Source organism: Temnothorax longispinosus, chromosome 12 (assembly GCF_030848805.1).
Source record: "Temnothorax longispinosus isolate EJ_2023e chromosome 12, Tlon_JGU_v1, whole genome shotgun sequence".
Taxonomy (NCBI): domain Eukaryota; kingdom Metazoa; phylum Arthropoda; class Insecta; order Hymenoptera; family Formicidae; genus Temnothorax; species Temnothorax longispinosus.
In genome coordinates this window covers 46,258-59,674 of record NC_092369.1, presented here as the reverse complement: position 1 = coordinate 59,674, position 13,417 = coordinate 46,258, and positions in this window count along the sequence as shown.

Sequence of the window (13,417 nt, the reverse complement as noted above, 5' to 3'; positions counted from 1 at the left end):
AAGAATTTTGCAAAATTTTGCAAAAATTGAGAATAAGCCTAATTGTGATAAACTGAGGATATGTACGTGTTTGTAGGAACATATGGAGTGAGAATATATAGTTCTTTTCTCAATTTTCGCAATATTTCACGAATTGACCATTTTGGGTCAAAAGTTTAAATAATCGGTTTTTTAAGTTGCAAATGCGATTAATTCGTTTAGAGGGACTGTTTAAAGACACCCATAGCGAGAAAACGCGAATTTTCCCAAAGTTACAAAAGTTGATCATTTAAAACAAATTTGTTAATTATCGAATAATTTCGAATTATTACGATAGATTTGAGTTCAGTGGGATGTAAGAAGCCCAAATATATTCAATTCGAGTCATTATTTTAAAATTTATTAACTTTGGTGAACTTTCGTATTTTGCATAAATATTAACTTTTAGGGTTAGAATTAGTTTATTTATCGTAAGAGGAATCCAACAAACCCTCATTTATTCAAATCAAAGCAGTTTTACAGATTTTCATAAATTTTACGAAATCATTAATTATATCGATAAATATGCGTATATGATTGCATGGATGACATTGTAATAAAGTAAGAAGAGTGTTCCTAAAGTCAGAATTGCATAATTATACGCGTACGAAGATTTCATTGTTATAGGTCAGTGACATAAATTTTGGAAATAAGCGTGTTAACTAAATTTTAATGATAGATTCATTCATATGGAACATAATAGAATGCGTTGGATGCATTTTGCGAGCGCTAAAAGCGTTTTATAAGACAACAAATATAATAAGGCTCTGAACAGAAAAACAAGGTAAATAATGGGCTATGAGAACCAACTCAGGATCTAATATGCGAAAATTATAATTAACAAATTCTTAGTCAATACATTAAAATATTAACAAATTAAAAATTATCAAACGTTTCTGCCCTGAATTGGGCCCTCTTCAGTGATACAAAAAGGTTGACCGTTAACTTGATTAACACGCATGTTTTCAGCCGGCGTGAAAATAAACAACAAATATAATAAGGCGTTTTATAAGATTTTACCTGAAATTCCTGAAAAAGGGAAAAAAGCGATTATTTTGCGTTATTAACGCATTATTTACATTGAGTATATACTTACCTATACTTACCCGATGAGTCCTGATAGTCCTGGAATGCGTATATAACGTACCTGAAAATAAAAAGAGAAATTAAAATTTGTAATTTATTGCGTATCTCCGCAGGGTTCGCAATCTACTACCAATGCTATCCTTCTTCTCTCACTTTAACCCTTTGGACCAACAGCTTAACGTCTCTTTCCGAAAGACGGAGCCCACTTTTCTCCGCACAAGAGCCTATCTTGCACGGAGGGACGCAGCTATCGGAAAAACATTTCATGCTTCATGGCTCTAGTGGACTTGAACCTGATTCCTCAGATTACGAGTCTGGCGCTCTACCACTAGACCACACTGCCGCCCCTAAAAAGAGAAATTAATTGAATGAATTGTAAGGATCAACTCGACGGGATGTCAGGATAAATAGATTCCAGTTCAGATGATAGAATACAGTTTATTTAAGTTTTGTTACACACGATTCGATACGGTAGGCACCGCAGCGCGCAACCGGAGACGGTCCACCTTTACCTTTCGCGGCTCACGATCGTCTGTCCGCCCATTACATTCGGAGCAACGAGCTCCGTGTTCGGTTCTGATCACGCGTGTCCAGCGTGATGTCTTTTCTCGAAGTTCCCGCAGGTTTGACAGCTACAGTGCCAACGTGATTAATCTTAACGTTTCTTACAACATGGTTAGAAGTTAAAATTACATAAGGGGGATCGCCGAAAGGATAGATCTACCAAATCCATTCGCATGCGAAAATGAGAAGTTTCATAAACGTTTGTCTGACGTTTACGTGAGCGTTTGCGGAAGTTCGTTGAAAGTTTAGAAACAGTCAGTAGACAGTTCGTAGAGCGGAAATTGCAACGCTGCAGCATTTGAAAGGCGTTTGTATATACCGTTTTTAAGAGTTTGCACAGCGTTTACATGACGTATGACGTTTGCTGAGAGTTCTTTAAAACATTTAGAGATCCTCTGTTAAGCGAGACATTTTGTCGGAGATATTTTGTCGGATATATTTTGTTCCAGATCAATTGTTACGCAGCCATAAGTATAGTGGTACTCACTTTCAGGAAGGTTTGTCGGCCGAAGGGGATGAACACAAAAAACTTATCCTGTATATTTTGAAAGCACATAAATTGAGGAACATTTTAAAACTAATTTGCTATCTGTATTTTAACTGGTACTTTGTAAGTTGGATGGTGTTTACTTTCAAGAAGGTTTGTTGGCCGAAGAAAATGAGCAAAAAAATAGTATTTTGTATATTTTGAAAGCATATAAATTGAAGAACATTTTAAGACTAAAACCAATTTGCTATCTGTATTTTAACTGGTACTTTACTCTTGTACGTATGCAGTACTCACGTTTGGGTCGGCCAAAAGGAATAAACACGGAAATCTCATTGTGCATATTTTAAAAGCACATAAATTGAGGAACATTTTAAGACTAAAACCAATTCGCTATCTGTATTTTAACTGATTCTTTACTCTTGTACGTATAGGATGCTCACACGTTTGGGTCGGCAAAGGGGATGAGCACGAAAATTTCATTGTACATATCTCGGAAACACATAAATTGAGGAACATTTTAAGACTAAAACCAATTTGCTATCTATATTTTAACTAACTGATACTTTACTCTTATACGTATGGGATGTTCACGTTCAAGTCAGGCAAAGGAGATGAGCACGAACATTTCATTGTGCATATTTCGGGAGCACATAAATTAAGGAACTTTTTTAAACTAAAACCAATTTGCTATCTATATTTTAACTGGTACTTTACTTTATACGTATGGGATGCTCATGTTTGGGTTGGCTGCAGGGGATGAGCACGGAAATCTTATTGTGTATATTTCGAGAGCACATAAATTTAGGAACATTTTAAGACTGAAACCAATTTGCTATCTATATTTTAACTGGTACTTTACTCTTGTACGTATGGGGTGCTCACGTTCGGATCGGGCAAAGGGGATGAGCACAAAAATTTCATTGTGCATATCTCGGGAGCACATAAATTAAGGAACATTTTAAGACTAAAACCAATTTGCTATCTGTATTTTAACTGATACTTTACTCTTATACGTATGGGGTGTTCACGTTCGGGTCAGGCAAAGGAGCTAAGCACGAACATTTCATTGTGCATATTTCGGGAGCACATAAATTGAGGAACATTTTAAAACTAAAACCATTTTGCTATCTATATTTTAACTGGTATTTTACTCTTATACGTATGGAGTGCTCATGTTTGGGTTGGCTGCAGGGGATGAGCACGGAAATCTCATTGTGTATTTTTCGAGAGCACATAAATTTAGGAACATTTTAAGACTAAAACCAATTTGCTAACTATATTTTAACTGGTGCTTTACTCTTGTACGTATGGGGTGCTCACGTTCGGACCGGACAAAGGGGATGAGCACAAAAATTTCATTGTGCATATTTCGAGAACACTTAATCGAGAAATATTTTAAAACAAGAATTATTTCGCTTTCTGTATTTTAACTGATATTTTATTCTTATATCAGTAGTATATAAATCTTTTTTTGTGTATATCTTTTTAAACTATTGCAGATAGACTAATATTTTGTTTGAGGCATTTGAAAGCACATAAAACTATATAATTCTAGCATATTGAGTTTATTTTATATGTAATTTTAATGAGTGAGGATGCTAGATTACGTTAAGCGAGCTTCCCTACTTTCAATTGCGATTTCTCTCGCTCGAGCACAAAAATCGTGAATAGAGCACATAATTAGCACATAAAGAGCACTTAATTTCTATATATGTGTTATTCCGGTTTTTTGTGTAGGGGGCGGGGGTGTTAACTTAACAGACATTTAGATATCCACCAAAGCTCCATTAAACGTCTAGTTAACATCTATTAGTTATCCATCAGAGCTCCATTAAACATCTATGGTTAATCTATGTATATAATACTTCTAAAAATTGTATAAAAGTTAATAATTTTAAATTATCTAAAAATTTAAATTTACTTATAAAACTTAAATATTGATCTGTTAGATATATTATGTATATAAATCTATTATACATTCATAATAGACGTCTAATGGATGTCCATTATGGATTTGTAGAAGATATCTTTGATGGAGATGACAGTATGGATCTCTATTAGAGATCTATCTGACGTCCATCGTGGAGATAGAGGTCGCATGGAGCTATGGAGGTTGTATGGACGTCTAATGGATGTTATGTTCCGTGTGGGAATACTTACCTGAGGCAATATATATAGCGCAGTTCTGTAAAAATTATAATTAAGAGCACAGTTTGATATGTAAATGCGTATATTGTTCTCCAAATCCATATATTGTTCCTCAAATGCGTAATGAGGTAAATAATGGTGCAAATGCGATAATTATATTTTTAGGGTCATCTGGGATAGTAACTTTACATTTTGTGACTAATTTTTATTTAAGATATTGAAAAGCGACATATTTAAGAATATTACGCAGTTTTAGGCTCAAATGAAATTTATTTTGCGCAGTAATTATAAAAACGCAATTTCCGTTATAATTACACTTTTTGACATTTTATAATTTATTAAGTGTTTTTAAGTCAGTTCATACATGGGAAAAATTTTTTGCAATCATTAAATACAATAGTTTAAATTTTGTGCATTTACAGTTGTAAGAGAGAAAAACTGCATAAGGCTGCGTTCCCACTATACGATATATTATACTGTGTCATTACTATCTGGATATAAACTATCTAAAGCTATCCTGATTAGTCCCAGTCTACAATAGGTGTTTTAAACCCTAAGCTCTAAGAAATTGACCAATCATAGTTAACTATTCTCCTTAAATTCAACTGTGATTGAACAATTTCTTAATGCTTAGGGCTTAAAACACTTATTGTAGACCGGGACTTCGATGTAGACCTATCGATTCTTGTCCAGTAGTCATGGCGCAGGATACAATAATATTTTCTCGGAATTGCCTTTCATCCGCCATGTCTTATTACTTATTTGCCGTTCGGAAACTACTTACACCCGGGGTGCACCCTGTCCCCACCACTATCCGAGTCTTCCTTCAGAGTAGCGTTTCCGAACGCAGCCTATTACAAGATCTCGCGTCGGAAATGACGTCATAAAATAAAACGTTTTGATTGGATAACTCATGACGCGGCGTCGTGACGCGACGCGCGATGCGTATAGTGGGAACGCAGCATATATGATTAGATGGTCTATTCCTCTACAACCATCGCCGGGTCAACGCCGCGAATCCGCAGTGGTCGTGAATAATCGTTCGACATCCGACGAGGAGGAGATAATATCCGGCCGCGACCGTTACCCGCAGGCTTAATTATAAGCTAATTAACATCCGTAAGTAAATATTTTTTGGAAATATATCGTTTTTTTATACGAAAATCGCGAGTGAATAAGCGAGATGATGCAATCGGGGCGTTACCCATTGTAATCCTGTACTTAGTGTACAAATATATATTCTTGTTATTTGTTATTAATAACAGAATCACAAATTAATTACCATCATTAATCCGAATCCCAGCATAAGCTTTCCGAATCCGAAATATAAGTGCGCGACTTCGTAAAGGGCGTGGTCGACACGTGGTTGCCACGATGCCACGCATTTTGGGTATCGCGTCTCGTGCCTCGTCAGCCTCGCCGACTGCCAAGTCTCGAGTTGTCAAATCGGCGATGCGCTACGTTAAATTTATAAATATTTATTTAATTATATTTACAATTTATATATATGTCGGAAGCCGATCTCCTTCCATGATAATTTGCCTTATCTTCTAGTAAAGATCAAGCGTGGAGTAGAGAGCTCAGAGGATTATTCTTTAGCAAATACTTTTTATTGCAACGTTCTTATTTTACTACACAAGCAAACTTTCTTTAATTCACAACACAAGTTTAGTTATTTAGAAAATGATAAAGTAAATTTGAGACGTGAGCGATTCGTGCGAGTCGGTCTGATGTTATCCGTTTCTTAGACAACCATCCCTCGACCACACGCTTCGCTAGAGCGATCCTTTTCTCGATCGCTTTCGTCTCTGAACACCGCCGCAAAATCCAAACGCGCCGTCACGGCCAACCTGACACGCGCACGTCCCGGGCGCTAGTCACTCTGAGTTTTCTTTGATGTAATCTGAAACAAAGCATAAAAAAAAAAAACGTTTCTCCCACTTTAATCACTCGACCATCCTAACATACTCCTTCCGAAAACACATTTGCCAACTCAAATGTATCTATACTACAGCTCCGCACCACTGTCAGGGGATTTAAGACCATGTAAATCTCAAACAAGCCTGCAGCTTACGGCCAGCAATAGAATACACTTTTACATTTATTGCCTAACACCTTGCCTTTCTTGTGTCATATCACACTGCACACTCATTGTAATTCCACACCACCGATAGGGGACCAACATCCATATAGAGTGCGGCAGGCCTAACAGCTTGCGGCCAATACATGAGTAAACAGTTTATACTGACCTGGGCATCAAATGCAATTTCATCTGCTTCACCTTTAGCTCTCGATTGTTCATCGATCCCTTCCTTTTCACAATCGTCACCCTCCGCCGTCACGGTCTCAATCTCATCACATAAAGCTTCTGCTAACTCTGTTAACCCTGCTCGACCTCGTGGCACTTCACGAAGACTTTCATGAGGATACTTGTAAACTCGATGCGAGCCATTGATACTTTGCAATTCGTATCGATCATTGTCTAGTAGCTTCATAATTTTAAAGGGTCCTTTGAATTTCCTATCTAATTTTGTCTGATTTCGCTCACAGCATTTCAAAAAATACAAAATCTCCTTCATTGAATCGCTTCACACTCGCTTTACCTTTATTAAAACGAATAGTTTCAGCTGTAGTTAAACGTTCAATCGTTTTTGAAGCATTCTCTCGAGCCTCATTTAAATTAAGACGTTCGGTTTTCTCACGATCGCTCGCTATTTTTGCAATTCCCAAAGACTGAGCCTGAACACCAAACATTAATTCAATCGGAGTATAACCAGTGACTCTACATCGTGTGCTATTCAAAACTAATTGTACTTCTTCAAGTTCATCTCTCCATATTTTATTAGAGTCACATTCAATTATCGTTAATAAATTTTTTAGTGTTTGCATAACTCTTTCAACTTGTCCATTAGCTCTACTGCTCCAGCAGCTATAAGATGTAGATCTATATTATTATCCTTACAAAAATCTTTAAAATCAGAACTAATGAAACAACGCCCTTGATCAGCTATTACACGATATGGAGTTCCAAATAAATGCACAGCATACTTTATAGTTTCTACTGCACTCCCGGGAAAAAATGATTAGATATAATCATATATATTATATCTGGTATATATATAGTTATATATAATTATATGTTTTTTATATGGGGTCATATTTAATTATACATGGCCACATGTGCAATCAGTGGTCCCACATACAACCAGATATAGCACCATATCTACTTGTATATAAATGTATATAATTTTATGTGAAGCCAGATATAATGATATGTGAGTAGTGCACTCTACATATAACTAGATATAGTATTATATACAACTATATATGCAGTCATATATAGCCAGATATATTAATGTGACTAATCTGGCGCTATATACAACTAGATATAGCACTATATCTAATCGTATATAAATGTATGTGAAGCTAGATATGATGATATTTGAGTATTGCACCCGACATATAACTAGATATAGCATTATATACAACTATATATGCAGTCATATATAGCCAGATATATTAATGTGACTAATTTGGCGCTATATACAACCAGAAATAGCGCTATATCTAATCGTATATAAATGTATGTGAAGCCAGATATAATGATATATGAGTAGTGCACCCTACATATAACTAGATATAGCATTATATACAATACAATACATATGAAGTCATATATAGCCAGATATATTAATATGCCTAATCTTGTCCTATGTACAACCAGATATAGCACTATATCTGTATAGATATAGATTCGCAAGTCATCATATATGCTGCAGATATTTAATCCTAAGTTTAAAAATTTATTTGAATTGTTTTTATATATATTATAGATATTAAATTTAAAAATTCGTTACATAATATTATATAATTCAGTATTATGAAATAATACTGCAGGTCATGTGTGCGTACCCGAGAAAAAAAATTATACATATATAATTATATATAATATTTATACTGTGATTATATACGTTGTATATTTTTTACTAACATATATATTTTTTATTCATCAAGTTATTGTAATCACTCACATTTAATTATTTATGTATTTAATAATTATTTATATTTCAGTTAAAAGAACAGAGCTAATTTCAATGTCCTATTATTAAAATTACTATCTAAAATTAGTATGAATTTTATTATAATACAAAATCATCTTTACTTCCTAATAAATATACAACATATAACATATAAAATTCATTCATTACTAATTTTAAGAATTATTGTTAATTATTGTTAAATGCCATTTTTTAAATATTTTGATTATAACTATACGTGCTAATTATTGTTAAATGCCATTTTTTTAATATTTTGATTATACTATACGTGCTAATTTATTGTTTGGCTCACAAATAGCGTTTGTATGATATACCCTAATGAACAAACAAAAATAATGTTACTTTCAGTTTGTTAGCATGCTGACAGCATAAAACCAAGCAAGAACTCGAATCACAATTAGAAATATACATTTTACAGTATAATTGTAATAGATTGTTAAGAAATTGAGGTTTACCAGAGAGGACTTTATTACTTAATAACACTAAAGAGTTTATTTACGACCTTATTACATGACTGTCCGTCTTGACTTCGTAAGCAACGGTTCAAGCCGGAGTGCTCGACGCGAGAGCGTCGCATATTTCGGGATGCCCTCGCAGACACGTGATACTCACGTACATACTGTGAGAGGGGAGACTTACAGTGTGTCTCCTAAGTGAATACAGGCAAATGTATACTATATTTCAACACGCCTCCTTACATTTGTACTGTATTCTTTAGTTATTTATCTCAAATTACATTCAATTGCTTTCTGTATTTTTTGAACTTCTCTTTACACAAAGCTTTAGTAAAAATATCCGCGACATTTTCAATTGAGCTGATTTTACAAACATCAATCAGTTTATCTTTTACACTGTCGTGTACAAAATGATAGTGTATTTCAATGTGTTTAGAATTTTTCGTAAAGTTACCATTTTTAGCAATATTTATTGCTCCTGAGTTATCTTCAAAAACTTTTATTGGTTCACTAACATTTATGCCGAATATTTTTACTAATTCTCTTACATATTTTATCTCGCTCACTGCTTCAGATAATGCTACATACTCTGCAAATGTCGAGGCTTTGGTTATACATTTTTGTTTTCTAGATTTCCAATCAACTACGTTTCCAAACACTTTTATTACATATCCTGACGTGGATTTTCGATCGATATTATCACCTGCCCAATCGGCATCAACATAGCAATCCATAATATCGCAGTCTTCATTTTTTTGTAATGTAAGGTTAAGTCTTTTGTTGAGTACAGGTATTTCAAAATTCGCAATGCATATTTCCAATGCGTTTCGCTATAGCTATTTTGATATCTACTAAGATAATTAACGCTGAAACTTATATCTGGTCTCGTATTCGAACTAATGTATAACAAAGCACCTATTAAATTTCTATACTTTATACTTGACTCACAACTTTCAGCCTTTTCAAGTTTCAAGTTTGTCTCTATAGGAGTACTGTACATTCTACTATTTTGAACTTTATATTTATCAGCTAATGACTCTATGTATTTTTCTTGACTTAGAGTGAGTTCCCCTTTTAGATAATTGTAATTTATATTTAATCCATGATACTCCTTTATTTCGCCTAAATCTTTCATCTTAAATCTATCTGATAATAACTTCTTTATTTTTTGTATTTTCTCTTTATCTCTTCCACAAATTAATAAATCATCCACATATATTAAAAGGTAAATAATATCTTCCCTTCTCCAAAGACATACAAACATAGTTCTACATTACTTTTCTTAAATCCTAATTTCGTAACATACTCATCGAAACATTCATACCAGTCCCTAGGACTTTCTCGCAATCCGTAAAGAGCTTTTAATAATTTATACACTCTATTTGTTCCATCCTCATACCCTTTAGGTTGATTAATATATACCTCCGTGGTCACTTTGCCATTTAAAAAGGCGGTCTCTACGTCCATTTGTTCAATGATCAAGCTATTTTGGCAACAATAAGAAAGTAAGATTTTTACTGTTTGATTTTTAGCGACTGGAGAGTATATATCATCAATTACATCAGTTTGTTGAAAACCCCTTACAACTAATCGAGCTTTATATCGGTTATCTGACTTCCTTGTATACACCCATTTCACGTCTAAGACTTTTTTACTCTCTATTCTATCTACTAATTTCCAAGTTTTGTTTTTACTTATGCATCTTATTTCTTGATCCATTGCTTCTTCCCAATTATTTTTATCGTTACTACTTATTGCCTCCTCAAACGTACTAGGCGTATCTACTCTACTAAAATTTACAAAAATACTATAATTTTCCGGTTCTGGGTACCTTACAGTATTTTTCCTCTCACGCGTTGACCTGCGAGGAGTTTTTTGTTCATTTTCATTTTCTTTTTCTTCTATCTTTTTATTTTCGGATTCATCATCGCTTTCAAAGACCTCATCTTCAATTTGTTCATCATCCATACTTACGTCGCTTTCATTATCGCTCTCACATTCGTCCATGCCAATGCATTTTACATCTTTTTCTATAATATCTACATGTCTAGTAACTACTATTTTATTATTTATTAAGACTCTATAGCTTACTTCACTATATCCTATAAAATTCCTATATCTGCCTTCTTATCCCATTTTGATACTCTTTTTTGTTCGGGTATTCTTACGAAAACTCTACTACCATATAAACGTAAAGGAGGATGCCCATTTCCTTATGGCGCCTGGGCCATCAGCGTCCAAGGTCAAACTGGGTGCCAAACGATAGATCTCTCGAGTAGATCAAAAGTCCTGCTGGGCTCAAAAAAATCCAACATGGCGTTTTTGAGTTACAAGCCAAAAAGTGCTAAGTGTAAAAGCTGTCAGTTAGCTCCATTCTGGAAGAACCAACTGCTAATGGCAGTTGACTATGCTTTATTTTATCACGATGGAGATCATTATCTACTTTCTGAGTCATATAATGATCCTCAACATTAGGAGAGGAGAATACTTGAACAGTTTAAAAATGCTTTATTAATATTCTTTTATTAATATTAATATAATATATAATATATTAATATATATATTAATATATATATAATATATATATATATATATATATATATAATAGTTATTTGTGTAACAAGTGCGGGAAGTTGAGAATTGGACACGAGTGCGGAGTGGACGCACGAGCCGAAGGCGAGTGCGATCACCCGCACTCGTGTCCAATTCTCATCCCGCACGTGTTACACACCCTATTTTATATTACAAAGTGCGTGGAAAGTGGCCCATTATTGCGCGCGCGTCATCTGTGCGACGGATGGCCGATTCCATACACGAATCAAAACAGTGCGGTAATGTTTACATTACCACACAGTTTCGAAGAAACAGTGCGGTAATGTTACATTACCGCACTGTTTTGACTCGTGTATGGAATTGGCTATTTGTCGCACAGATGGCGCGCGCGTAATGGGCCACTTTCCACGCACGTGTGATATAATATATATATATATATATATATATATATATATATATAATATTAATATATATATTATATAATATATATATAATATAATATATTATTATATTTTTTATTAATATTAATATTTTTTTTATTAATATTTTTTATTAATATTCTTCTACTTCTGTTTTAATACATTAGAACTCATAATCGAAGCAATGATATGCTTTTAAGCCATATTGAGTACTAGAAGGTGTTTTTCGCAAATATCTCAAAACTCCATGTTGGATTTTTTTGAGCCTACTAAGACTTTTGCTCTACTAGGTGAGATCTATCGATTGGTGCCCTACTTGGCCCTGGACGCTCATGGCCCAAAATGGGCATCCTCCTTTTCACATTTGGTCTTTTCCTAAAGAATATTTCGTAAGGTGTTTTTTCTCTCTGTCGTGTTCGCTAGAGTTCTATTTTTCAAGTATGTCGCCGCGGCAAATTATTTCGGGCCAAAATCGTTTGTGTACATTTGCCTCTGTTAGTAAGCAGCGTGCCATATCCATTATTGATCTGTTAAATCGTTCCGCGGTACCGTTTAACTCATGTACGTACGCTGGGCAATTATTTAATCTAATGCCTTGTTCTTTTGCAAATGTATAGAAACGATTGTTTAAATATTCCTTTCCATTATCGCATCTTAAAGTTTTTACTTTCTTTCAGTTATATTTTCACATTCCCTAACAAATCTAATTAAGCAATCAAAAACTTCGTCTTTAGTTTTAATGCAGTAAACTTTGGCAATCTTGCTGTAATCATCGATAAATGAGACGAAATATTTTTCTCCATTAAACCCGGTAGTTTTGAAAGGACCACATACATCGGTGTGTACAATTTCTAAAATATCTTTCGCCCTGTGCCTATTATTTTCAAACGGTAAATTCCTCATTTTATTTTCTATACAAGTTTTACACTTCATCAATTCCGACTCAAACTCGTTTGGAATTCCTACTAGTAGCTGTTGTTTACTCAGCGTATTAAGATAACCGAAATTTATGTGACCTAACATTCTGTGCCACCTTTCCTTTTGACTCATATTGTTATTCCGCTCGGCACTGTTTACACAAGTCTCCTTCAATTTACTTTTCATTTTATAAACTCTATTCTCTTTGACCGCTACCGCTACGACTTTATTATTCTCATCAATAATCTTTGCAAACTTTCCTTTAGACATAATAGTATTTTTATCAGTTAATTTTCCGTAGCTTATTAAATTTGCATTCATGTCTTTTGCGTAAAATACGTTTTTTATATTTACTTGATTTACTTTTCCAAACGCTTTAAAGTACGTTACTACATTTCCTATCTTGGTAGCTTTTACTGATCTATTATCACCTAAATAAATATTTACTGGCTCTTTTAGTTCTATACATTTTTCAAATAATTTTCATTGTTGACAATGTGATCGGAACACCCGCTATCAAGTAGCCACTCTATTTCGCAATTACGTACCTGTTTGTTTCTTCGGTGTGTGCTGCGTGCGCCGTTGTCGCTACCCAAGCGCTCGCGTCCTTGCTGCTCTGCTCGCTCGTACTTGCTCCATGTTGACTACGTTGTCCTCTGCCGCGTCCTCTGCCATAGCCTCTTGCGGTTCTGCCTCGTCCCCGGGGAG